The following is a 23253-nucleotide window of genomic DNA, read 5'->3' as shown; positions in this document are numbered from 1 at the left end:
ACGCATATAAGATCATGTCAAAGTAAAAGAAACAAAGTAATGTTTGAGATTAACTATGAATCCACTTTTACGGTAGCCAAATGTCCCGTCATATTATTAGTGACGCATATAAGATCATGTCAAAGTAAAAGAAACAAAGTAATGTTTGAGATAACTATATATAAACCTCTTTACGGTAACCAAGAGTCTCGTCACATTAATAATAATAGTTAATGAATGTATAGCCATATAGATGATTGGTGACCGGTAATGAATAAAAAAAAAACCTATATTTAATATATCTATAAATAATACATATTATTTGCGGAATCGTTCATATAATATTATACTATGATATAATATTATTAAAATAGGTAATTAATTTATTATTACGATATAGGTCACCCTGACTAACAAAAGATTTTTTAAAATACACAATTGAATGGCGGGAGTAACTGTAACTTTTAAAGTGTAGTTCAATGCCTTGTTAATCAATTAGTAATGTTCATCAATAAATTAATCAAATTCCTACTGTCCCGAAGAATTGCTACTGGGATAAAATTAAATTAAACCAACGCGGCTGGTGCTCACACTAAACACTTTTTTTCCATTAAAAATCATTATAGGTAGGCAAGGCAGTTTTGCCGATCAAAGTATTCTTCAAAATATATGAAATTATGATATCCGATATATATATATATATATATATGATATCAATAATATAAATAAATTTACCATATACATATGAAAATCAGTATGAATATCAATTATATGAAGAAATATATATCATATGTATATAAAAAAGTATGAAATATACCTATAAACCTACCTATAAGTGGTTGCCGACTCAAGTATTGTTTAAAACATATGATATGCATATGATTTTGTCAATAATATTAATAAATTAATCATATACATATGAAAATCAGCATAAATATCAATTATATTAAGAAATATATCATATGTATATAAAAAAGTATGAAATATACCTATAAACTCTTAAGTAAATTAAGAGAAAGCCACAGTGTGGGCTCATCTAGTACTGAAAACACCCGATATCTAGATAGGGTGTTCAAAAACTATTATAGGTAGGCAGTGGTTGCCGACCCAAGTATTGTTCAAAACATATGATATGCATATGATTTTGTCAATAATATTAATAAATTAACCATATACATATGAAAATCAGCATAAATATCAATTATATTAAGAAATATAACATATGTATATAAAAAAGTATGAAATATACCTATAAACTCTTAAGTAAATTGAGAAAAAGCCACAGTGTGGGCTCATCTAGTACTGAAAACACCCGATATCTAGATAAGATAGGGTGTTCAAAAACTATTATATTATTATTATTTGTTCTGTCTTTATTTTGCGCATTTAAGATCTGTCCCAATTAGGACAATAATTAAATTGTTTCTCGGTTACATTCTTGGGGGAACATTTACATAGTTTTCTGGGTGGAAGCTTTACATTCGTGTTATTGGGTTTATTATTGGGTCAGGTTACAGCAGGAAGTTCATTCATTCGCCAGGTCCCTGGGGTGTGTTCGCCGGAGCCTTCTGCGCAGTCCACTCTCTGTTAGGTTGAACGCTAGGATGTTGGGATGTTGTGACAGCTTGTCGAAGTGTCTCCTGCTCGCCTTCTCTATTTCGTCCTTCACCCAGGGCACGCCAAGTGCATCGTGGATGGCCTCGGTAGTGTGGTATATGTGGGCGCCCGAGACCATTCTTAAGGCTTTATTTTGTAGCCTCTGTATGCTTCGTCGGTTGGAATATGATGCAGTACCCCACAGTTGGATACCGTAGGTCCAAATCGGCTTGATGATGGTGTAGTAGACCAGTAGCTTATGCCTGTTCTTCAGTTTTGATCTCCTACCCATCAACCACCGGTACTGATTGATTCTGTCCTCCGCTTGCTTTCTTTTCTTCTGGATGTGGGCGCGCCAAGTTAATCGCCTGTCCAGGGTCATACCAAGGTACTTCGGGTTTGGATCATCCGGGATGACAACTCCATTGAGGGTGACCGGCGGGCAGTTACCTTGTCGTAGTGTGAAGGTGGTCTGGGTGGATTTGTCCTCGTTGACGGTGATGTTCCACTTCCGTAGCCAGGGTTCAATAGCGTCCAACTGTTGTTGGATGATATCAGAGGCTCCGATCGTAGAGTTGGCGGTTGCTAGGAAAGCGGTGTCGTCAGCGTAGGTGGCTACGGTTAGGCCCTCGTTGCTGATGACTGGGAGGTCGGCTGTGTACAAGGTATAAAGTATTGGCCCGAGTACACTCCCCTGAGGCACTCCAGCATTGATGTTCTTTGTGGATGACTTCATTTCACCGCTTCTCACTTGGAAAGTCCTGCCCTCCAGGTATGAGCGCAGTACTGCGTAAAACGGGTGTGGCAAATTGTTATTGATTTTCAGCAGAAGTCCTGGATGCCAAACTCGGTCAAAAGCCTGCTTGATGTCTAGCAGCACGGCGCAGCAGTATTTTCTCTCCTCAAACGCGTTAAGGATTGTGCTGACTAGACGATGGCATTGCTCTGGTGTTGAGTGGGAGCGTCTGAAGCCAAACTGGTGATTAGGAATCAAACCAGCCTCGTCCAGCAACGGCAATACTCTACGCAAAAATATTCTTTCGAATATTTTGGAGAGTATTGCCAGAAGACTAATCGGACGGTAGGAGGCGAGATTGGCTTCAGGTTTTCCGGGCTTGGGAATCATTATAACTTCTGCTTTTTTCCACGAAGACGGAAAATGGCCTATTTGGAAGCATCCATTAATAATGTTCATTAGCAACTGAACGCAAGAAGGTGGAAGACGTTTAATGGCGATTGCCTCGATGCCGTCGTTTCCAGGCGACTTTTTGATTTTGAGCCCCTTTATTTCGGCTTGAACCTCTTCGACTGTGACTGGGTCGATTGGACTCGAGCTGTGGTCGAGTCGAGCTGTGGTTTCACTGAGCGTATTATCAGCTTCGCCTTGGGTGCAGCTCATCAAGGGGGTAAAAACTCCTTCTAGGTGTTCAGCAAAAGCCTCTGCTCTATCCGGGTCGTTGCGGCACCACGTCCCATCTGCCTTCCTAACTGCAGCGACTCGCTTGGCTGGCCGTTTGATGCATTTCGTCACACGCCACAAGCTGTGTTGTGGATCCCCTGGTTCGAGTTCGCTCAGGAATTCCTCGAAAGCACCTCGCTTCAGCTCCTGCAGTCTCGCCCTGAGCCGCTTTGCTGCTCCATTGAAGGCTCGTTTATCCCACTGGTTTCTGGAAATAAACCAAGCTCTTCTCAGTCTTCGTTTTTCTGCGACAAGTGCAGCAATTTCTGGCGACCACAGATGTAGGTTCGTGTGAGGTGGTCCTGAAGTGCGTGAGACTCTTGGCGTCGCGTATGCGGCGGCGTTGTGCATTTCTCGTGTCAGCTTGTCCACTGCAGCGTCGATTTGTTCGGAGGAGGTCAGATCAGTATCCGGGTCAATTTCGTCCATCATCCAGGCTGCGTACGCTTCGAAATTAGTGCTCTTGCTGAACATCTTTGGACGACTGTCCTTTTTCCGTACCGGAAGATTGATGAGCAGCTCGACAGCACTGTGGTCCGATAGCAGGTCTACGTTGGGGTGGCAGGCGACTTTGGAGTGGTGTATCCCTTTGGAGAGCGCTATATCGAGGATATCAGGGTGTTTAGAAGGGTCCGTGGGCCAGTAGGTGGGTTCTCCTGTAGAGTGACAGTCAATGCCTCTACGTTGGATGCATCTATATAGTGCATTTCCCTTGGGGTTATTTAGTCGGCTTCCCCACCACTGGTGTTTGGCGTTAAGGTCTCCGGCCAGAACAAATTTTTCACCCATATCGCTCAACAGTAGGTCAAATTGACTCTCAGTTACCTTGTTTTTTGGGGGAGGTAGACAGAGGCAATCGTGAGATTCCCGATTGGGGTGGAGACGTTTACCTTGGCGCACTGGATCCAGTCCTCCTGCAAGGTAGCTAGCTCGCTGTATTTAATCCCTGCTTTTATTATGATAGCCGCTCCGCCGTGGGCTCTTCCGCTGGGGTGATCTGCATGGACGATGTCGTACCCACGTAGATGGAAATATGATCTGCTGGAAAAATGGGTTTCAGATATGAGGAGGATGTCTATGGAATTGGTGAGCACGAAATGTTCCACTTCAAGCCTGTGGTTTATTAGGCCGTTTGCATTCCAAAAGGCTAGGTGTAATCCTATTTGCTGCAGACTTGTGAGAGTATGGAGCTAAGCATCATGGTCATCTGCTTGAACATCTTGTCCATAACTTTTTCGAGAAGATTCTCCATCCTTTCCATTAGGACCGTCACTTGGTCCGCCTGTGGCATCTCGGGGACTGGTGGCTGTTGCGGTTGCGGTTGCGGTTGTGGTCCAAGGCCAGCCTTAGCTATATCAGCATAGCTTCTTCCTGCTGTGTTCACCGATGGGTACGTCTGGCGTGAGCCGTTTGTCAGCACGGGATGGGAAGTTTTGGGAGCCATATTTGCCTTGGCCTTCTTGTATGCAGGGCACCCTCTGTAAGATGACGGGTGGGCTCCACTGCAGTGGACGCATCTGGCCGCCTCTTCTCTCTTCTTTCGGCATTCAGATGTGGCGTGCTCCTCTCCGCATTTAACACACCTAGCTTGAAGTCTGCAGTATCGCTGGCTGTGTCCGTAGCCTTGGCATCTATAGCATTGAGGTATGTCGTCAAATTTATGGGGGGGTTCCACCGTCACAACAGATCTGCAGAGCCTCTTGATGTTGAAGGCTTCCTTGTTGTTGGATCCTGGCTCCAGATTGATGAAGAACAAGGGAAGTGGGTTCTTACTTCGGTGCCCAATGGCATTACGTCCGTCCCTGACAATATGTCCCATGCTTTTCAGCTCCTCCTTAATGTATTCAATGGGCGTGGAGTGGTGCAGGCCTTTGACGACAATTTTATATGCCCGTTCGTCTCTGGGTTGATAGGTGTAGTACCTTATGCCGGCGGAGTCCAGTTGTGCCTTTACTGCCGAGTAGCTGGCTTTGTCAGGCATCATAACCCTTATCTGGTTGTCCCTCGTGGCCTTGTAAGTGAAGTCCAAATCATTGCCAACGATCTTGGTGACTGTCTCAATAAGCGACTTGATGTTAGTCACGTCGGGTATGAAGATCGGCGGAGGCTTGATCGTCTTCGGCTGCTTCGTCTTCGGCTGCTTCGTCTTCGGTACTTTTCTGGGGGGTATCGGTTAGGGTCTTCTCCTCCTTCATCTCGCTCTCACTGTCGCTCTCCGAGTCGCTGTCGTCGCCAGAGAGAAGAGCAAAAGAATTGCTCTTCAGCCTTTCGGGAACGTCACCCCTAGCTCGGGCCGCCGCGCTGGTGCTGGGTTGGTCAGTTTGGGAGCGATTTTTAGGGTCCTTACGCCTGATCTCGCCAGGCTCCGTGGACGAGCTGGATTCGTCGCTAGAAGTGGCGTACTTCTTGGCGAAGGCCTTTTTTCTGGGAGGAGAGAGGGGATTGGGTGATCGGGGGGGACGGGGGGGGACGGGACGGACGGGGAGGCGCTTGCCAGTCCATCTCCATAGGGGGAGTGGAAGCGGGAGCAGATAAGCTGCCCGGATGGCAGGCCACGCTACTTGGGCTCGGTGTGCGGTTTTCACCTTCTGCCTTATCTGCTTTGCCAACACGCACAATAAATTGCACGTGTGTTAGTGTTGTTTACGCGCGCGGCTTGATCACGCTATCGCGGCGACCAATCAGAGCGCGCTTCACGAGATAAGCTCGGGCTTATCGCAAAACTGTGTCGTTGTTGTTGTTTTGGATGTACGCTTTGCTGCGGTCCGTAGGCACGTCTTTACTCGTCGAGTGTCCGATCGCGACTGAAAAACTATTATAGGTAGGCAGTGGTTGCCGACCCAAGTATTGTTCAAAACATATGATATGCATATGATTTTGTCAATAATATTAATAAATTAACCATATACATATGAAAATCAACATAAATATCAATTATATTAAGAAATATATCATATGTATATAAAAAAGTATGAAATATACCTATAAACTCTTAAGTAAATTAAGAGAAAGCCACAGTGTGGGCTCATCTAGTACAGAAAACACCCGATATCTAGATAGGGTGTTCAAAAACTATTATAGGTAGGCAGTGGTTGCCGACCCAAGTATTGTTCAAAACATATGATATGCATATGATTTTGTCAATAATATTAATAAATTAACCATATACATATGAAAATCAGCATAAATATCAATTATATTAAGAAATATATCATATGTATATAAAAAAGTATGAAATATACCTATAAACTCTTAAGTAAATTAAGAGAAAGCCACAGTGTGGGCTCATCTAGTACAGAAAACACCCGATATCTAGATAGGGTGTTCAAAAACTATTATAGGTAGGCAGTGGTTGCCGACCCAAGTATTGTTCAAAACATATGATATGCATATGATTTTGTCAATAATATAAATAAATTTACCATATACATATGAAAATCAGCATAAATATCAATTATATTAAGAAATATATCATATGTATATAAAAAAGTATGAAATATACCTATAAACTCTTAAGTAAATTAAGAGAAAGCCACAGTGTGGGCTCATCTAGTACAGAAAACACCCGATATCTAGATAGGGTGTTCAAAAACTATTATAGGTAGGCAGTGGTTGCCGACCCAAGTATTGTTCAAAACATATGATATGCATATGATTTTGTCAATAATATAAATAAATTTACCATATACATATGAAAATCAGCATAAATATAAATTATATGAAGAAGTAATTCATATGTATATAAAAAGTACTGAATTCAATATTCTCTTAAGTTATTATAGGAGAATAACTGTAGGGTGGGTGGCAAGCCCAATTGAAAATGCCCGATTTCAAGACATCGATGCAAAAAACTACTATAGGATGGTCAGTGGATGTCCATCTAGAATTGATATAAATCTATGTATATAATATGATTTAGTCAATGTTGACAATATATATTATAATATTATCCGTATAAATTTGTTTCTTTATTCTTTTTGAATACGAGACTTGGCTGAGCGGACTAATATTATTAAAACTCAAGATAATAACGTTGAAACGTGCGCCAAGGTTATATATGTATATATATAATAACAATTGGTTTCCAATTATTATCGTTAATTTTTGGTGGCAGGCTAATATAATGTATATTAAATTAGTACCTGCCTTAAAATCGGACGCACTATATCGTTTGCCGGTATAGTGAGTTCAAATAAAATAATAATATTTTTTAATAATATTATTATTAAATAAATACTTATTTTTCATATGCGCTCGGTTTTATATTATATATCATTCGAGAGTTATATGGAAAAATGTTAAATTTTAAATTTAACATCAAAATACAAATGATTTAATTCAATATTTATATTGATTAAACAAAAATTGCAAATGTGTGGATACATAAATAATTATGTATGTTGAAATAAAATGATATTTTAGAATAAAATATTGTACATATAATAAAATTATAGTAGCAAATATATATTAAATAAAAATTATGTTATAAAATTATACATACATACGTATATTTATATATATGATGTAATGAATAATTCTTATAACATCTAAAACTTGTTATATTAGTGGCGAAACAAGTATAAAACAAAACATAAAAGAAGGATTACGAATGCTATACAAGTTTTGGCCGTAATCAAATTCAAAAAATAGAATATTAAAATAATAGATCTATAATATTTATATTGCATTATTTCTATTCGAAAATATGAATGAAATATGTAAAGAAAAACATTATTCTGGTTGATCCTGCCAGTAGTTATATGCTTGTCTCAAAGATTAAGCCATGCATGTCTAAGTACACACGAATTAAAAGTGAAACCGCAAAAGGCTCATTATATCAGTTATGGTTCCTTAGATCGTTAACAGTTACTTGGATAACTGTGGTAATTCTAGAGCTAATACATGCAATTAAAACATGAACCTTTATGGGACATGTGCTTTTATTAGGCTAAAACCAAGCGATCGCAAGATCGTTATATTGGTTGAACTCTAGATAACATGCAGATCGTATGGTCATGTACCGACGACAGATCTTTCAAATGTCTGCCCTATCAACTTTTGATGGTAGTATCTAGGACTACCATGGTTGCAACGGGTAACGGGGAATCAGGGTTCGATTCCGGAGAGGGAGCCTGAGAAACGGCTACCACATCTAAGGAAGGCAGCAGGCGCGTAAATTACCCACTCCCAGCTCGGGGAGGTAGTGACGAAAAATAACAATACAGGACTCATATCCGAGGCCCTGTAATTGGAATGAGTACACTTTAAATCCTTTAACAAGGACCAATTGGAGGGCAAGTCTGGTGCCAGCAGCCGCGGTAATTCCAGCTCCAATAGCGTATATTAAAGTTGTTGCGGTTAAAACGTTCGTAGTTGAACTTGTGCTTCATACGGGTAGTACAACTTACATTTGTGGTTAGTACTATACCTTTATGTATGTAAGCGTATTACCGGTGGAGTTCTTATATGTGATTAAGTACTTGTATTTTTTCATATGTTCCTCCTATTTAAAAACCTGCATTAGTGCTCTTAAACGAGTGTTATTGTGGGCCGGTACAATTACTTTGAACAAATTAGAGTGCTTAAAGCAGGCTTCAAATGCCTGAATATTCTGTGCATGGGATAATGAAATAAGACCTCTGTTCTGCTTTCATTGGTTTTCAGATCAAGAGGTAATGATTAATAGAAGCAGTTTGGGGGCATTAGTATTACGACGCGAGAGGTGAAATTCTTGGACCGTCGTAAGACTAACTTAAGCGAAAGCATTTGCCAAAGATGTTTTCATTAATCAAGAACGAAAGTTAGAGGTTCGAAGGCGATCAGATACCGCCCTAGTTCTAACCATAAACGATGCCAGCTAGCAATTGGGTGTAGCTACTTTTATGGCTCTCTCAGTCGCTTCCCGGGAAACCAAAGCTTTTGGGCTCCGGGGGAAGTATGGTTGCAAAGCTGAAACTTAAAGGAATTGACGGAAGGGCACCACCAGGAGTGGAGCCTGCGGCTTAATTTGACTCAACACGGGAAAACTTACCAGGTCCGAACATAAGTGTGTAAGACAGATTGATAGCTCTTTCTCGAATCTATGGGTGGTGGTGCATGGCCGTTCTTAGTTCGTGGAGTGATTTGTCTGGTTAATTCCGATAACGAACGAGACTCAAATATATTAAATAGATATCTTCAGGATTATGGTGTTGAAGCTTATATAGCCTTCATTCATGGTGGGCAGTAAAATGTTTATTGTGTTTGAATGTGTTTATGTAAGTGGAGCCGTACCTGTTGGTTTGTCCCATTATAAGGACACTAGCTTCTTAAATGGACAAATTGCGTCTAGCAATAATGAGATTGAGCAATAACAGGTCTGTGATGCCCTTAGATGTCCTGGGCTGCACGCGCGCTACAATGAAAGTATCAACGTGTATTTCCTAGACCGAGAGGTCCGGGTAAACCGCTGAACCACTTTCATGCTTGGGATTGTGAACTGAAACTGTTCACATGAACTTGGAATTCCCAGTAAGTGTGAGTCATTAACTCGCATTGATTACGTCCCTGCCCTTTGTACACACCGCCCGTCGCTACTACCGATTGAATTATTTAGTGAGGTCTCCGGACGTGATCACTGTGACGCCTTGCGTGTTACGGTTGTTTCGCAAAAGTTGACCGAACTTGATTATTTAGAGGAAGTAAAAGTCGTAACAAGGTTTCCGTAGGTGAACCTGCGGAAGGATCATTATTGTATATAATATCTTTACCGTAAACAACAATAACTTGTTTTAATTATAAAATATATTTTTATAATATAACAAGATAAAATTGCCAAACAATTATATATTTATAAAAAAAAGAAGTTCAATGAAAATTTGGATTAAATTTTTTTATAAATAAAATCAAGCAAACAAGAATAATAATCAAGCAAATTAAATTGTATTATAATATATTCACAAATTTATGTTTATATATTATAATATGAAACTTGCGTGTATATGGACCATAATATACACGCGTTGCGAATATGTATTGTTCATCATAGTTATGGGCATACATTGGCTAATGCAACAACCTAAAATGTTGAATGTTGTACCTGGTTTACTTCAGGTTAATGTTTTATATAAAAAACGCAATATTATATCACATTAAAATTATATGAAATTGTAAATTATCCAAGTAATAAATGGTATAATATTGTTTATATAAAACTAAGACATTTCGCAGCATTTCGTTTTAGGTATAAAAAAAAGATTTATTGAAGGAATTGATATATGCCAGTAAAATGGTGTATTTTTAATTTCTTTCAATAAATTCATATTTGACAAATTGAAATAATAAATATAAAAACTCTAAGCGGTGGATCACTCGGCTCATGGGTCGATGAAGAACGCAGCAAACTGTGCGTCATCGTGTGAACTGCAGGACACATGAACATCGACATTTTGAACGCATATCGCAGTCCATGCTGTTATGGTACTTTAATTAATTTTTTAGTGCTGCTTGGACTACATATGGTTGAGGGTTGTAAGACTATGCTAATTAAGTTGTTTAGAAATTTGGTAATCAAATTTCTAAGCATATGGTATATTATTGGATAAAAATTTTAATTAAATATAATTATTATTTTTATTCATAATATTAAAATATCTATGGAAAACATTATCTCACATTATAAATAATTTGATTGTGAAAAACGAAGAAAAATATTTTCATTTTCAATCATATAATACTGAGGAATGTCTAGCATAAAAAATGTTTGAAATATTTTTCATCTAGAATTGTCTCTTATTAATGATTTAGTAAAATTGAAATCTTTTGTAAATGTTATTGTTCTTCGTTAAATTCGTTTAAAACTCATAACTAAATTAAAACTAATTAACGAAAAAAATTTTTATACGAATTCATTAAATGTTTCTCCATTATATAAATGTAAAGAATATATTGAAAAAAAAAATGTTATATACAACCTCAACTCATATGGGACTACCCCCTGAATTTAAGCATATTAATTAGGGGAGGAAAAGAAACTAACTAGGATTTTCTTAGTAGCGGCGAGCGAAAAGAAATCAGTTCAGCACTAAGTCACTTTGTCTATATGGCAAATGTGAGATGCAGTGTATGGAGCGTCAATATTCTAGTATGAGAAATTAACGATTTAAGTCCTTCTTAAATGAGGCCATTTACCCATAGAGGGTGCCAGGCCCGTATAACGTTAATGATTACTAGATGATGTTTCCAAAGAGTCGTGTTGCTTGATAGTGCAGCACTAAGTGGGTGGTAAACTCCATCTAAAACTAAATATAACCATGAGACCGATAGTAAACAAGTACCGTGAGGGAAAGTTGAAAAGAACTCTGAATAGAGAGTTAAATAGTACGTGAAACTGCTTAGAGGTTAAGCCCGATGAACCTGAATATCCATTATGGAAAATTCATCATTAAAATTGTAATATTTAAACAATATTATGATAATAGTGTGCATTTTTTCCATATAAGGACATTGTAATCTATTAGCATACAAAATTTATCATAAAATATGGCTTATAGTTTATTTAAATTAAAATGCTTGCGTTTTAACACAAAATAAATGTCATTAATTTGATAAAGTGCTGATAGATTTATATGATTACAGTGCGTTAATTTTTCGGAATTATATAATGGCATAATTATCAATGATTTTTGTGTTTATTATATGCACTTGTATGATTAACAATGCGAAAGATTCAGGATACCTTCGGGACCCGTCTTGAAACACGGACCAAGGAGTCTAACATATGTGCAAGTTATTGGGATATAAACCTAATAGCGTAATTAACTTGACTAATAATGGGATTAGTTTTTTAACTATTTATAGTTAATTAACACAATCCCGGGGCGTTCTATATAGTTATGTATAATGATATTTATATTATTTATGCCTCTAACTGGAACGTACCTTGAGCATATATGCTGTGACCCGAAAGATGGTGAACTATACTTGATCAGGTTGAAGTCAGGGGAAACCCTGATGGAAGACCGAAACAGTTCTGACGTGCAAATCGATTGTCAGAATTGAGTATAGGGGCGAAAGACCAATCGAACCATCTAGTAGCTGGTTCCTTCCGAAGTTTCCCTCAGGATAGCTGGTGCATTTTAATATTATATAAAATAATCTTATCTGGTAAAGCGAATGATTAGAGGCCTTAGGGTCGAAACGATCTTAACCTATTCTCAAACTTTAAATGGGTAAGAACCTTAACTTTCTTGATATGAAGTTTAAGGTTATGATATAATGTGCCCAGTGGGCCACTTTTGGTAAGCAGAACTGGCGCTGTGGGATGAACCAAACGTAATGTTACGGTGCCCAAATTAACAACTCATGCAGATACCATGAAAGGCGTTGGTTGCTTAAAACAGCAGGACGGTGATCATGGAAGTCGAAATCCGCTAAGGAGTGTGTAACAACTCACCTGCCGAAGCAACTAGCCCTTAAAATGGATGGCGCTTAAGTTGTATACCTATACATTACCGCTAAAGTAGATGATTTATATTACTTGTAATATAAATTTTGAAACTTTAGTGAGTAGGAAGGTACAATGGTATGCGTAGAAGTGTTTGGCGTAAGCCTGCATGGAGCTGCCATTGGTACAGATCTTGGTGGTAGTAGCAAATAATCGAATGAGACCTTGGAGGACTGAAGTGGAGAAGGGTTTCGTGTGAACAGTGGTTGATCACGAGTTAGTCGGTCCTAAGTTCAAGGCGAAAGCCGAAAATTTTCAAGTAAAAAACTAATGACTAAATAAATATATATACAAGCCAAAAATAATATACTTGAATAATTTTGAACGAAAGGGAATACGGTTCCAATTCCGTAACCTGTTGAGTATCCGTTTGTTATTAAATATGGGCCTCGTGCTCATCCTGGCAACAGGAACGACCATAAAGAAGCCGTCGAGAGATATCGGAAGAGTTTTCTTTTCTGTTTTATAGCCGTACTACCATGGAAGTCTTTCGCAGAGAGATATGGTAGATGGGCTAGAAGAGCATGACATATACTGTTGTGTCGATATTTTCTCCTCGGACCTTGAAAATTTATGGTGGGGACACGCAAACTTCTCAACAGGCCGTACCAATATCCGCAGCTGGTCTCCAAGGTGAAGAGTCTCTAGTCGATAGAATAATGTAGGTAAGGGAAGTCGGCAAATTAGATCCGTAACTTCGGGATAAGGATTGGCTCTGAAGATTGAGATAGTCGGGCTTGATTGGGAAACAATAACATGGTTTATGTGCTCGTTCTGGGTAAATAGAGTGTCTATCATTTATGGTGGTTACTTGTTCCCCGGATAGTTTAGTTACGTAGCCAATTGTGGAACTTTCTTGCTAAAATTTTTAAGAATACTAATTGGCTCAAACCGATTAGTTCTTATTAATTATAACGATTATCAATTAACAATCAATTCAGAACTGGCACGGACTTGGGGAATCCGACTGTCTAATTAAAACAAAGCATTGTGATGGCCCTAGCGGGTGTTGACACAATGTGATTTCTGCCCAGTGCTCTGAATGTCAAAGTGAAGAAATTCAAGTAAGCGCGGGTCAACGGCGGGAGTAACTATGACTCTCTTAAGGTAGCCAAATGCCTCGTCATCTAATTAGTGACGCGCATGAATGGATTAACGAGATTCCTACTGTCCCTATCTACTATCTAGCGAAACCACAGCCAAGGGAACGGGCTTGGAATAATTAGCGGGGAAAGAAGACCCTTTTGAGCTTGACTCTAATCTGGCAGTGTAAGGAGACATAAGAGGTGTAGAATAAGTGGGAGATATTAGGCTTCGGTTTGATATCGCCAATGAAATACCACTACTCTTATTGTTTCCTTACTTACTTGATTAAATGGAACGTGTATCATTTCCTAGCCATTATACGGATATATTTATTATATCTTATGGTATTGGGTTTTGATGCAAGCTTCTTGATCAAAGTATCACGAGTTTGTTATATAATCGCAAACAAATTCTTTAATAAAACGATGCATTTATGTATTTTTGATTTGAAAATTTGGTATAACTCCAATTACTCAGGTATGATCCAATTCAAGGACATTGCCAGGTAGGGAGTTTGACTGGGGCGGTACATCTCTCAAATAATAACGGAGGTGTCCCAAGGCCAGCTCAGTGCGGACAGAAACCACACATAGAGCAAAAGGGCAAATGCTGACTTGATCTCGGTGTTCAGTACACACAGGGACAGCAAAAGCTCGGCCTATCGATCCTTTTGGTTTAAAGAGTTTTTAACAAGAGGTGTCAGAAAAGTTACCATAGGGATAACTGGCTTGTGGCGGCCAAGCGTTCATAGCGACGTCGCTTTTTGATCCTTCGATGTCGGCTCTTCCTATCATTGTGAAGCAAAATTCACCAAGCGTTGGATTGTTCACCCATGCAAGGGAACGTGAGCTGGGTTTAGACCGTCGTGAGACAGGTTAGTTTTACCCTACTAATGACAAAACGTTGTTGCGACAGCATTCCTGCGTAGTACGAGAGGAACCGCAGGTACGGACCAATGGCACAATACTTGTTCGAGCGAACAGTGGTATGACGCTACGTCCGTTGGATTATGCCTGAACGCCTCTAAGGTCGTATCCGTGCTGGACTGCAATGATAAATAAGGGGCAATTTGCATTGTATGGCTTCTAAACCATTTAAAGTTTATAATTCATTTTATAAACGACAATGGATGTGATGCCAATGTAATTTGTAACATAGTAAATTGGGAGGATCTTCGATCACCTGATGCCGCGCTAGTTACATATAAAAACATTATTTAATACAATGACAAAGCCTAGAATCAATTGTAAACGACTTTTGTAACAGGCAAGGTGTTGTAAGTGGTTGAGCAGCTGCCATACTGCGATCCACTGAAGCTTATCCTTTGCTTGATGATTCGATATTTAATAAAATAACGAAATGGAAAGAATATTATAATTATTAAATTTATTTTGATAATTATAATTTTGGATTTTTGGGGAATCCAAAGAAAAAGGTAGCCAAAAAGTACTCGTCATATTATTAGTGACGCATATAAGATCATGTCAAAGTAAAAGAAACAAAGTAATGTTTGAGATTAACTATGAATCCACTTTTACGGTAGCCAAATGTCCCGTCATATTATTAGTGACGCATATAAGATCATGTCAAAGTAAAAGAAACAAAGTAATGTTTGAGATTAACTATGAATCCACTTTTACGGTAGCCAAATGTTCCGTCATATTATTAGTGACGCATATAAGATCATGTCAAAGTAAAAGAAACAAAGTAATGTTTGAGATTAACTATGAATCCACTTTTACGGTAGCCAAATGTTCCGTCATATTATTAGTGACGCATATAAGATCATGTCAAAGTAAAAGAAACAAAGTAATGTTTGAGATTAACTATGAATCCACTTTTACGGTAGCCAAATGTCCCGTCATATTATTAGTGACGCATATAAGATCATGTCAAAGTAAAAGAAACAAAGTAATGTTTGAGATTAACTATGAATCCACTTTTACCGTAGCCAAATATTCCGTCATATTATTAGTGACGCATATAAGATCATGTCAAAGTAAAAGAAACAAAGTAATGTTTGAGATTAACTATGAATCCACTTTTACGGTAGCCAAATGTTCCGTCATATTAGTGACGCATATAAGATCATGTCAAAGTAAAAGAAACAAAGTAATGTTTGAGATTAACTATGAATCCACTTTTACGGTAGCCAAATGTTCCGTCATATTATTAGTGACGCATATAAGATCATGTCAAAGTAAAAGAAACAAAGTAATGTTTGAGATTAACTATGAATCCACTTTTACGGTAGCCAAATGTTCCGTCATATTATTAGTGACGCATATAAGATCATGTCAAAGTAAAAGAAACAAAGTAATGTTTGAGATTAACTATGAATCCACTTTTACGGTAGCCAAATGTTCCGTCATATTATTAGTGACGCATATAAGATCATGTCAAAGTAAAAGAAACAAAGTAATGTTTGAGATTAACTATGAATCCACTTTTACGGTAGCCAAATGTCCCGTCATATTATTAGTGACGCATATAAGATCATGTCAAAGTAAAAGAAACAAAGTAATGTTTGAGATTAACTATGAATCCACTTTTACGGTAGCCAAATGTCCCGTCATATTATTAGTGACGCATATAAGATCATGTCAAAGTAAAAGAAACAAAGTAATGTTTGAGATTAACTATGAATCCACTTTTACCGTAGCCAAATATTCCGTCATATTATTAGTGACGCATATAAGATCATGTCAAAGTAAAAGAAACAAAGTAATGTTTGAGATTAACTATGAATCCACTTTTACGGTAGCCAAATGTCCCGTCATATTATTAGTGACGCATATAAGATCATGTCAAAGTAAAAGAAACAAAGTAATGTTTGAGATTAACTATGAATCCACTTTTACCGTAGCCAAATGTTCCGTCATATTATTAGTGACGCATATAAGATCATGTCAAAGTAAAAGAAACAAAGTAATGTTTGAGATTAACTATGAATCCACTTTTACGGTAGCCAAATGTTCCGTCATATTATTAGTGACGCATATAAGATCATGTCAAAGTAAAAGAAACAAAGTAATGTTTGAGATTAACTATGAATCCACTTTTACGGTAGCCAAATGTCCCGTCATATTATTAGTGACGCATATAAGATCATGTCAAAGTAAAAGAAACAAAGTAATGTTTGAGATTAACTATGAATCCACTTTTACCGTAGCCAAATATTCCGTCATATTATTAGTGACGCATATAAGATCATGTCAAAGTAAAAGAAACAAAGTAATGTTTGAGATTAACTATGAATCCACTTTTACGGTAGCCAAATGTCCCGTCATATTATTAGTGACGCATATAAGATCATGTCAAAGTAAAAGAAACAAAGTAATGTTTGAGATAACTATATATAAACCTCTTTACGGTAACCAAGAGTCTCGTCACATTAATAATAATAGTTAATGAATGTATAGCCATATAGATGATTGGTGACCGGTAATGAATAAAAAAAAAACCTATATTTAATATATCTATAAATAATACATATTATTTGCGGAATCGTTCATATAATATTATACTATGATATAATATTATTAAAATAGGTAATTAATTTATTATTACGATATAGGTCACCCTGACTAACAAAAGATTTTTTAAAATACACAATTGAATGGCGGGAGTAACTGTAACTTTTAAAGTGTAGTTCAATGCCTTGTTAATCAATTAGTAATGTTCATCAATAAATTAATCAAATTCCTACTGTCCCGAAGAATTGCTACTGGGATAAAATTAAATTAAACCAACGCGGCTGGTGCTCACACTAAACACTTTTTTTCCATTAAAAATCATTATAGGTAGGCAAGGCAGTTTTGCCGATCAAAGTATTCTTCAAAATATATGAAATTATGATATCCGATATATATATATATATATATATGATATCAATAATATAAATAAATTTACCATATACATATGAAAATCAGTATGAATATCAATTATATGAAGAAATATATATCATATGTATATAAAAAAGTATGAAATATACCTATAAACCTACCTATAAGTGGTTGCCGACTCAAGTATTGTTTAAAACATATGATATGCATATGATTTTGTCAATAATATTAATAAATTAATCATATACATATGAAAATCAGCATAAATATCAATTATATTAAGAAATATATCATATGTATATAAAAAAGTATGAAATATACCTATAAACTCTTAAGTAAATTGAGAAAAAGCCACAGTGTGGGCTCATCTAGTACTGAAAACACCCGATATCTAGATAGGGTGTTCAAAAACTATTATAGGTAGGCAGTGGTTGCCGACCCAAGTATTGTTCAAAACATATGATATGCATATGATTTTGTCAATAATATTAATAAATTAACCATATACATATGAAAATCAGCATAAATATCAATTATATTAAGAAATATAACATATGTATATAAAAAAGTATGAAATATACCTATAAACTCTTAAGTAAATTGAGAAAAAGCCACAGTGTGGGCTCATCTAGTACTGAAAACACCCGATATCTAGATAGGGTGTTCAAAAACTATTATAGGTAGGCAGTGGTTGCCGACCCAAGTATTGTTCAAAACATATGATATGCATATGATTTTGTCAATAATATTAATAAATTAACCATATACATATGAAAATCAACATAAATATCAATTATATTAAGAAATATATCATATGTATATAAAAAAGTATGAAATATACCTATAAACTCTTAAGTAAATTAAGAGAAAGCCACAGTGTGGGCTCATCTAGTACAGAAAACACCCGATATCTAGATAGGGTGTTCAAAAACTATTATAGGTAGGCAGTGGTTGCCGACCCAAGTATTGTTCAAAACATATGATATGCATATGATTTTGTCAATAATATTAATAAATTAACCATATACATATGAAAATCAACATAAATATCAATTATATTAAGAAATATATCATATGTATATAAAAAAGTATGAAATATACCTATAAACTCTTAAGTAAATTAAGAGAAAGCCACAGTGTGGGCTCATCTAGTACAGAAAACACCCGATATCTAGATAGGGTGTTCAAAAACTATTATAGGTAGGCAGTGGTTGCCGACCCAAGTATTGTTCAAAACATATGATATGCATATGATTTTGTCAATAATATTAATAAATTAACCATATACATATGAAAATCAGCATAAATATCAATTATATTAAGAAATATATCATATGTATATAAAAAAGTATGAAATATACCTATAAACTCTTAAGTAAATTAAGAGAAAGCCACAGTGTGGGCTCATCTAGTACAGAAAACACCCGATATCTAGATAGGGTGTTCAAAAACTATTATAGGTAGGCAGTGGTTGCCGACCCAAGTATTGTTCAAAACATATGATATGCATATGATTTTGTCAATAATATAAATAAATTTACCATATACATATGAAAATCAGCATAAATATCAATTATATTAAGAAATATATCATATGTATATAAAAAAGTATGAAATATACCTATAAACTCTTAAGTAAATTAAGAGAAAGCCACAGTGTGGGCTCATCTAGTACAGAAAACACCCGATATCTAGATAGGGTGTTCAAAAACTATTATAGGTAGGCAGTGGTTGCCGACCCAAGTATTGTTCAAAACATATGATATGCATATGATTTTGTCAATAATATAAATAAATTTACCATATACATATGAAAATCAGCATAAATATAAATTATATGAAGAAGTAATTCATATGTATATAAAAAGTACTGAATTCAATATTCTCTTAAGTTATTATAGGAGAATAACTGTAGGGTGGGTGGCAAGCCCAATTGAAAATGCCCGATTTCAAGACATCGATGCAAAAAACTACTATAGGATGGTCAGTGGATGTCCATCTAGAATTGATATAAATCTATGTATATAATATGATTTAGTCAATGTTGACAATATATATTATAATATTATCCGTATAAATTTGTTTCTTTATTCTTTTTGAATACGAGACTTGGCTGAGCGGACTAATATTATTAAAACTCAAGATAATAACGTTGAAACGTGCGCCAAGGTTATATATGTATATATATAATAACAATTGGTTTCCAATTATTATCGTTAATTTTTGGTGGCAGGCTAATATAATGTATATTAAATTAGTACCTGCCTTAAAATCGGACGCACTATATCGTTTGCCGGTATAGTGAGTTCAAATAAAATAATAATATTTTTTAATAATATTATTATTAAATAAATACTTATTTTTCATATGCGCTCGGTTTTATATTATATATCATTCGAGAGTTATATGGAAAAATGTTAAATTTTAAATTTAACATCAAAATACAAATGATTTAATTCAATATTTATATTGATTAAACAAAAATTGCAAATGTGTGGATACATAAATAATTATGTATGTTGAAATAAAATGATATTTTAGAATAAAATATTGTACATATAATAAAATTATAGTAGCAAATATATATTAAATAAAAATTATGTTATAAAATTATACATACATACGTATATTTATATATATGATGTAATGAATAATTCTTATAACATCTAAAACTTGTTATATTAGTGGCGAAACAAGTATAAAACAAAACATAAAAGAAGGATTACGAATGCTATACAAGTTTTGGCCGTAATCAAATTCAAAAAATAGAATATTAAAATAATAGATCTATAATATTTATATTGCATTATTTCTATTCGAAAATATGAATGAAATATGTAAAGAAAAACATTATTCTGGTTGATCCTGCCAGTAGTTATATGCTTGTCTCAAAGATTAAGCCATGCATGTCTAAGTACACACGAATTAAAAGTGAAACCGCAAAAGGCTCATTATATCAGTTATGGTTCCTTAGATCGTTAACAGTTACTTGGATAACTGTGGTAATTCTAGAGCTAATACATGCAATTAAAACATGAACCTTTATGGGACATGTGCTTTTATTAGGCTAAAACCAAGCGATCGCAAGATCGTTATATTGGTTGAACTCTAGATAACATGCAGATCGTATGGTCATGTACCGACGACAGATCTTTCAAATGTCTGCCCTATCAACTTTTGATGGTAGTATCTAGGACTACCATGGTTGCAACGGGTAACGGGGAATCAGGGTTCGATTCCGGAGAGGGAGCCTGAGAAACGGCTACCACATCTAAGGAAGGCAGCAGGCGCGTAAATTACCCACTCCCAGCTCGGGGAGGTAGTGACGAAAAATAACAATACAGGACTCATATCCGAGGCCCTGTAATTGGAATGAGTACACTTTAAATCCTTTAACAAGGACCAATTGGAGGGCAAGTCTGGTGCCAGCAGCCGCGGTAATTCCAGCTCCAATAGCGTATATTAAAGTTGTTGCGGTTAAAACGTTCGTAGTTGAACTTGTGCTTCATACGGGTAGTACAACTTACATTTGTGGTTAGTACTATACCTTTATGTATGTAAGCGTATTACCGGTGGAGTTCTTATATGTGATTAAGTACTTGTATTTTTTCATATGTTCCTCCTATTTAAAAACCTGCATTAGTGCTCTTAAACGAGTGTTATTGTGGGCCGGTACAATTACTTTGAACAAATTAGAGTGCTTAAAGCAGGCTTCAAATGCCTGAATATTCTGTGCATGGGATAATGAAATAAGACCTCTGTTCTGCTTTCATTGGTTTTCAGATCAAGAGGTAATGATTAATAGAAGCAGTTTGGGGGCATTAGTATTACGACGCGAGAGGTGAAATTCTTGGACCGTCGTAAGACTAACTTAAGCGAAAGCATTTGCCAAAGATGTTTTCATTAATCAAGAACGAAAGTTAGAGGTTCGAAGGCGATCAGATACCGCCCTAGTTCTAACCATAAACGATGCCAGCTAGCAATTGGGTGTAGCTACTTTTATGGCTCTCTCAGTCGCTTCCCGGGAAACCAAAGCTTTTGGGCTCCGGGGGAAGTATGGTTGCAAAGCTGAAACTTAAAGGAATTGACGGAAGGGCACCACCAGGAGTGGAGCCTGCGGCTTAATTTGACTCAACACGGGAAAACTTACCAGGTCCGAACATAAGTGTGTAAGACAGATTGATAGCTCTTTCTCGAATCTATGGGTGGTGGTGCATGGCCGTTCTTAGTTCGTGGAGTGATTTGTCTGGTTAATTCCGATAACGAACGAGACTCAAATATATTAAATAGATATCTTCAGGATTATGGTGTTGAAGCTTATATAGCCTTCATTCATGGTGGGCAGTAAAATGTTTATTGTGTTTGAATGTGTTTATGTAAGTGGAGCCGTACCTGTTGGTTTGTCCCATTATAAGGACACTAGCTTCTTAAATGGACAAATTGCGTCTAGCAATAATGAGATTGAGCAATAACAGGTCTGTGATGCCCTTAGATGTCCTGGGCTGCACGCGCGCTACAATGAAAGTATCAACGTGTATTTCCTAGACCGAGAGGTCCGGGTAAACCGCTGAACCACTTTCATGCTTGGGATTGTGAACTGAAACTGTTCACATGAACTTGGAATTCCCAGTAAGTGTGAGTCATTAACTCGCATTGATTACGTCCCTGCCCTTTGTACACACCGCCCGTCGCTACTACCGATTGAATTATTTAGTGAGGTCTCCGGACGTGATCACTGTGACGCCTTGCGTGTTACGGTTGTTTCGCAAAAGTTGACCGAACTTGATTATTTAGAGGAAGTAAAAGTCGTAACAAGGTTTCCGTAGGTGAACCTGCGGAAGGATCATTATTGTATATAATATCTTTACCGTAAACAACAATAACTTGTTTTAATTATAAAATATATTTTTATAATATAACAAGATAAAATTGCCAAACAATTATATATTTATAAAAAAAAGAAGTTCAATGAAAATTTGGATTAAATTTTTTTATAAATAAAATCAAGCAAACAAGAATAATAATCAAGCAAATTAAATTGTATTATAATATATTCACAAATTTATGTTTATATATTATAATATGAAACTTGCGTGTATATGGACCATAATATACACGCGTTGCGAATATGTATTGTTCATCATAGTTATGGGCATACATTGGCTAATGCAACAACCTAAAATGTTGAATGTTGTACCTGGTTTACTTCAGGTTAATGTTTTATATAAAAAACGCAATATTATATCACATTAAAATTATATGAAATTGTAAATTATCCAAGTAATAAATGGTATAATATTGTTTATATAAAACTAAGACATTTCGCAGCATTTCGTTTTAGGTATAAAAAAAAAGATTTATTGAAGGAATTGATATATGCCAGTAAAATGGTGTATTTTTAATTTCTTTCAATAAATTCATATTTGACAAATTGAAATAATAAATATAAAAACTCTAAGCGGTGGATCACTCGGCTCATGGGTCGATGAAGAACGCAGCAAACTGTGCGTCATCGTGTGAACTGCAGGACACATGAACATCGACATTTTGAACGCATATCGCAGTCCATGCTGTTATGGTACTTTAATTAATTTTTTAGTGCTGCTTGGACTACATATGGTTGAGGGTTGTAAGACTATGCTAATTAAGTTGTTTAGAAATTTGGTAATCAAATTTCTAAGCATATGGTATATTATTGGATAAAAATTTTAATTAAATATAATTATTATTTTTATTCATAATATTAAAATATCTATGGAAAACATTATCTCACATTATAAATAATTTGATTGTGAAAAACGAAG

At 36.1% G+C, this 23253-nt stretch overlaps 5 non-coding genes across 5 annotated transcripts; all 5 read left to right on the top strand.

Moving 5' to 3' along the window:
- The first annotated feature begins 7767 nt into the window (after positions 1-7767).
- On the top strand, positions 7768-9764 carry LOC122320450. Its single transcript, XR_006245688.1, has one exon. It is a non-coding gene; the product is annotated as a small subunit ribosomal RNA (ribosomal RNA).
- A 600-nt stretch (positions 9765-10364) lies between these two features.
- LOC122320442 lies at positions 10365-10544 on the top strand. The gene has a single exon (XR_006245680.1). It is a non-coding gene; the product is annotated as a 5.8S ribosomal RNA (ribosomal RNA).
- Positions 10545-10982: 438 nt separating this feature from the next.
- On the top strand, positions 10983-14944 carry LOC122320455. The gene has a single exon (XR_006245693.1). It is a non-coding gene; the product is annotated as a large subunit ribosomal RNA (ribosomal RNA).
- A 5357-nt stretch (positions 14945-20301) lies between these two features.
- LOC122320449 lies at positions 20302-22298 on the top strand. The gene has a single exon (XR_006245687.1). It is a non-coding gene; the product is annotated as a small subunit ribosomal RNA (ribosomal RNA).
- A 601-nt stretch (positions 22299-22899) lies between these two features.
- Positions 22900-23079, top strand: LOC122320464. Its single transcript, XR_006245697.1, has one exon. It is a non-coding gene; the product is annotated as a 5.8S ribosomal RNA (ribosomal RNA).
- Positions 23080-23253: the final 174 nt, after the last annotated feature.

This window comes from Drosophila ficusphila, unplaced genomic scaffold, assembly GCF_018152265.1.
Source record: "Drosophila ficusphila isolate 14025-0441.05 unplaced genomic scaffold, ASM1815226v1 contig_543, whole genome shotgun sequence".
NCBI lineage: Eukaryota > Metazoa > Arthropoda > Insecta > Diptera > Drosophilidae > Drosophila > Drosophila ficusphila.
This window is presented reverse-complemented; position numbering and strand designations above follow the sequence as displayed.